At 42.5% G+C, this 6,000-nt stretch overlaps 1 protein-coding gene across 1 annotated transcript in view; it reads left to right on the top strand.

Moving 5' to 3' along the window:
- The first annotated feature begins 2,236 nt into the window (after positions 1-2,236).
- Positions 2,237-6,000, top strand: part of LOC139577533 (plasma membrane calcium-transporting ATPase 1-like) — a 41,125-nt gene continuing 37,361 nt past the window's right edge. The window contains exon 1 of the mRNA XM_071404575.1: positions 2,237-2,512. The gene's annotated coding sequence lies outside the window, so the exon portion shown is untranslated. The remainder of the gene's footprint in view (positions 2,513-6,000) is intronic.

Here is a 6,000-nt window from a genome sequence, read left to right as displayed (position 1 = left end):
ATTTTTGTTTTTTATTTTGAATAAATTTGCAAACATTTCTAAAAACCTGTTTTCGCTTTGTCATTATGGGGTATCGTGTGTAGATTGATGAGGAAAAATTGTATTTAATACATTTTATAATAAGTCTGTAACGTAACAAAATGTGGAAAAAGTCAAGCTGTCTGATTACTTTCCGAATGCACCGTATGTAAGCAGAAGCAGCAAGAACCTTTTGGCAAAAATCATGTTAGGTTAAATTATGGGTGGAACATCCCTTTTAAAGACAGGCGTTAAAGGCATGTTCCTCTCAAAATACAAAGTAACAGGATTTTTCCGCTTACCTTGGCTGAAATGGATTGGGAAATTGTCCATTAGCTCCTTATGCAGTGAATTTCAATAAATATGTTGGATGGACAAAATTATAGTGAAATTGAACACCCCAAACCTGGTGACAAACCATCTCATCCATTTGACCTTTGATCTTTGCTCTCACTTCAATAATTTAATAATTTAGCTCCAAATTGTGTCACTTTGTACAGCACAGTTCAAACATGTAATGTCAGAAACGTGATGCTGTTCTCCTGTCACCTGATGGAACATTGGCTTTCACTGAATGGTTCTCACTTCTGAAATGTTAATGAGGAGTTTCCACTGCCTTTCATACCCTCTCCTCAGTGCCTGGACTACAAAACTGGACTGCAAACATTACTGGGTCCTTTGATTAACAGACAGGTGAAGTGGGTAAGGTGTGAATTAACTCGATGCCATGGTTGCAGCCATGATATGTGTGTTGCCCAGTGATGCCCATAGTGCTAATCTGTGTGCATATGTCCCTAAAAGCACGGATGGTGTTTTCCTCTTTAATTATTAAGCTTCTGAAGCAGCTTTAAGCCATTGAGAAAAAGATTAGTGAGGTTATGGTGTGTGTGTGTGTGTGTGTGTGTGTGTGTGTGTGTGTGTGTGTGTGTGTGTGTGTGTGCGTGTGCGTGTGCGTGTGCGTGTGCGTGCATTTGTGGTAGTGTTTCTGGGGCATGCATGTCAATTTACTTTACTTTAGCTTTTAACTTAAAGATACACCAAAGACTTGTAGTTGCTAATAATTCACACAATCCTTAGTTTTAGGCTAATAACAGCTTTAGGCTTTCACAAGCTCAACGTTTGATAAACAGACAATGCTTGGTTGATTGGCAAGGTGCTAGATTCAATTCTGTATCTCTGCCCCCTGAAAATGCTTTCTTGCCTACACATGACCATGGTTCATGGACATAGACCTACTCTCTCCCAAACAAAAGGCCTCATTGACCTGACCAGTAGGCCACGTGCATGTAGCATGCTTAACAACTGAAATAGATGATTAAGCTAAAGAGACACCTTTGCAAAAAGGATCTTGAAAATGCCTACTAGACACAAGCAACAAACAATCCACTCAGAAAGAAGCTGACGTGATAGGGAAACGTAGCCTGATCCCTGCTTTTCAGTTTTCATCCCTCTTTGCGGTGGAACTGGCCAAATTTCATGTTAGGGGTAGCTTTCAAACAGGGCCATTGGCAGGGAGGGTATCATATGATATCTTTCTCTGCTACCCTACATACAGTATCAGGTCTGCACATTCTGCAGAGAGGCAACAAGGTCTAGACTCTAAATTGTATTCTAATCCTTCTCTCTCTCTCTTTCTCTCTGTCTGTCTGTCTGTCTCTCTCTTGCTCTGTCTCTCTCTCGTGTGTGCCTCTAATCCTGCTGTCTAGCTGCAGTGTGGGTGTGTGTGTATATAATCCTGCTGTGTCTGTGTGTATGTGTGCATCTATAATCTGGCTGTGTGTTTAGGCACAGTGTACTTTAATCCTCCTCCTAATGTGGGCATCCGTGCACGTGAGGGCGTGTGTATGCGTGTACAATATATCCTGGTTTACGTCACCTTGCGTCACAGCAGTAGTGAGGTGATATGGGGCCTTGATCAGGGGATACTTGATCTCTTAATTGGGGTTGATGAGAAGTGGGACTCTAGAACAAAGGGATGGGAAAGTGGTGGGGGTAGGGTATGAAATCAACACGTCCTCACTGCTCGCTAAGGTCCTTGGGGCAATAGCTAACCGAATGACTAGTGGGTGGAGTAGGGTGGGGTTGGGTTGGGTGAGGGGACACAGGTTTAGTGGTTTGCTCCACAAGCATTAGCGCCCTAGTGCCACAGTCCCAGAGCATAGTATACCTCACAGGCAAAGGCTGAGCCACTGCCACGCAGCAGCCCCTGGATGGATATGCATGCCTATTTATAGCTAATCCTGTTTCAGCGAGGTCGTGCTCTCTACCGTCCCTGAGACGGAGCAATTGGAGTTAAGTGCCGCTCGCGTGCTGTCGTCGTGCGACAGGGGGCTGGCAAAGGATGCAGCTAGGAAGCAGACGGGGCTCCATTCCTGTTTGTGACCGTTGATGGACAGATTGTCAGGGCTCTTCTGGGTTGTTTCTGACAAGGCTGCTTCTCTTCACCTCTGCACACAAGTCCTGCCCCGCCGACGGCCATATCTGTGACTCACCTGTAAGTGACTCCACCTTGACTTAATATAAACATATATCATATCAAATCAATATGAACAATCATTTGTGGGCTCTAGGGGGCTTTATTGGAGCTCATTAGATTTGCAGTTCATTTTGTTAGGATTACAACAACAAAACATGTTAGTGAAAATAGGATCATTTGCATGACCAGATGTGACCGCTTTTTGGATTTAGAATGTCATTTTTAAAGCTATACCAGTGGTTTATTTATCCTTAATTTATAATTTGCTCTGTCACACACACACACACACAAACACAGTGTCGTAGCAACACAGAAATGTTATTAAGACATTCTCTAAGTATGCATTTACAAGGTGAAAGGTTAATGTGTGCCACCATATTAAGATTAAGCATCTTAATACTGGAACAAATATGACATGGTTTAAAACGTTGCCATACAGTGGGTCTACACACAATTCTGTATACAAGCATTTGGGTGTCTGGCTAGTCGGGTATTAGCAGTGCCTTCAGAAAGTATCCACACCGCTTTACATTACTAGTGCTTCCAGTGAATTTTACATAATTTTAAATCTAATCTTTTTCACCCTGGCAAATCAATCTCTCCTGTATAGCTGAGTGGCATTGAAGCTCATGCCGGATGGCTTTTATTCAGTCAAAGCCGATGTCAGGGCTAACTGTATGTAGCCATTGTCAATGCCATAATATTGTCCGACGCTACGAATATGGAGTTTTTGACCCCGTCCCGCCCCTCTGGAAACTTCTTTCTCAAAATCGAAGGATCTGAATCACGTTCTGTGCATGTCGTATTTTACACACACATGCACGTTTCTCTCTTTGCTCAACCTCTTCTGAACCCTCAACCAATTTGATCAATATGATAATGTAGCCTATGTCTCTGCCTCGTATCTCAGAACAGCTGTGATATGCATGAACCTTCCAAACATATATATGAAGGCTACAACCTTCTCTATTTGTTGTAAGGGATTTTGCACAAGTATGTTGCAGTCTACACATTGCATTGGTGCAAAACAATTAGCATTTTGTGTAATGATATAATCTTTATAGTTACGTTGCCATATAGCAAGCAGTCGGCCTCCTGTTTGGCCAATGTTTGCAATAATGATGAGAAAATAACATTAAATCGCTATTGACTTATCTGTCTGTGTTTTGCTTGTTTGATATGCTGTGTAGGTTGCATATACAGTGCCTTCAGAAAGTATTCACACCCCCTGAATTCTTCCACATCTTCTTCTCTTACAGCCTGAATGTAAAATGGATACAATATATTTTTTTGTCACTGGCTTACACAAAATACCCCATAATGTCAAAGTGGAATTATGTTTTTCAAAATGTTTACAAATAACACTGAACAAAAATATTATTTTTTGTATTTATTTTACCTGTATTTAACTAGGCAGGTCAATTAAAAACAAATTCTTATTTTCAATGACGGCCTAGGAACAGTGGGTTAACTGCCTTGTTCAGGGGAACAGTGGGTTAACTGCCTTGTTCAGGGGCAGAGCAACAGATTTTTACCATGTCAGCTCTGGGATTCGATCTTACAACCTTTCAGTTACTAGTCCAATGCTCTAACCACTAAGCTACCTGCCACCTCAAAAATATAATCACAACATGCAACAATTTCAAAGATTTTACTGAGTTACAGTTCGTACAAGGAAATCAGTCAATTGAAATGAATTCATCAGGCACTAATCTGTGGATTTCACATGACTGGGAATACAGATATGCATACAGAGCCCTTAAAAAAAGGTAGGGGCGTGGATCCAAAAAAACAGTCAGTATCTGGTGTGACCATCATTTGCCTCATGCAGTGCGACACATCTCCTTCTCATAGAGTTGATCAGGCCGTTGTTTGTGTCCTGTGGAATGTTGTCCCACTCCTCTTCAATGGCTGTGCAAAGTTGCTGGACATTGGCGGGAACTGTAACACTGTTGTCGATCCAGAGCATCCCAAACAGGCTCAATGAGTGACATGTCTAGTGTGTATGCAGTCCATGGAAGAACTGGAACATTTTCAGCTTCCAGGAATAGTGTACAGATCCTTGCGACATGGGGCCGTGCATTATCATGCTGAAACATGAGGTGATGGCGGCAGATGAATAGTATGACAACGGGCCTCAGCATCTCGTAACGGTATCTCTGTGCATTCAAATTGCCATTGATAAAATGCAATTGGGTTCGTTGCTCATAGCTTATGCCTCCACATACCATAACCCCACCGCCAACATGGGGCAGTCTGTTGACAACGTTGACATCTGCCAATGGCTCGCCTACACACATTGCCATACAGTGTCTGCCATCGGCCCCGTACAGTTGAAACTGGGATTCATTTGTGAAGAGCACACTTCTCCAGCGTGCCAGTGGCCATCGAAGGTGAGCATTTGCCCACAGAAGTTGGTCACGATGCTGCACTGCAGTCAGGTCAAGACCCTGGTGAGGATGACAAGCACACAGATGAGCTACCCTGACAGTTTCTGACAGTTTGTGCAGAAATTCTCCGGTTGTGCAAACCCACCGGTTGTGCAAACCCACAGTTTCATCAGCTGTCTGGGTGGCTGGTCTCAGACGATCCCGCAGATGAAGATGTGGAGGTCCAGGACTGTCGTGGTTACCTGTGGTCTGCGGTTGTGAGGCCGATTGGACGTACTGCCACATTCTCTAAAATGACATTGGAGGCGGCTCATGGTAGAGAAATTAACATCCAATTCTACGGCAACAGCTCTGGTGGACATACCTGCAGTCAGCATGCCAACTGCCCGCTCCCCCAAACTTGAGACATCCGTGGCATTGTGTTGTGTGTCAAAACTGCACATTTTAGAGTGGCCTTTTATTGGTTCACCTGTGTAATGATCATGCTGTTTAATCAGCTTCCTGATATGACACACCTGTCAGGTGGATGGATTATCTTGGCAAAGGAGAAATGTTCACTAACAGGGAAGTAAACTAATTTGTGCTCAACATTTGAGAGAAAGAACCTTTTTGTACAACTGGAACATTTCTGGGATCTTTTATTTCAGCTCATGAAACATGGGACCAACACATGTTGCATTTTATATTTATGTTCAGTTTAATGAAAAATGTAAAAGCTGAAATGTCTTGAGTCAATAAGTATTCAACCCCTTTGGTATGGCAAGCCTAAATAAGTTCAGCAGTAAACATTTGCTTAACAAGTCACATAATAAGTTGCATGGGCTCACCCTGTCTGCATTAATATGGTTTAACATGATTTTTTTATTACTATCTCAGCTTTGTACCGCACACAATTATCTTTAATATCCCTCAGTCGAGCAGTGGATTTCAAACAAAAATTCAACCACAAAGGAAGGTTTTTCAGTGCCTCACAAAAAAGGGCACCTACTGGTAGATGGGTAAAAATAATAAAGCAGACACTAAATATCCATTAATTACACTTTGGATGGTGTATCAATACACCCAGTCACTATAAAGACACAGGCGACCTTCCTAACTCAGTTGCCAGATAGGAAG

This window comes from Salvelinus alpinus, chromosome 6 (genome assembly GCF_045679555.1).
Source record: "Salvelinus alpinus chromosome 6, SLU_Salpinus.1, whole genome shotgun sequence".
NCBI classification, from domain to species: Eukaryota; Metazoa; Chordata; class Actinopteri; order Salmoniformes; family Salmonidae; genus Salvelinus; species Salvelinus alpinus.
The sequence above is the reverse complement of the archived record's forward strand: the minus strand, read 5'-3'. Positions and strand labels throughout refer to the sequence as shown.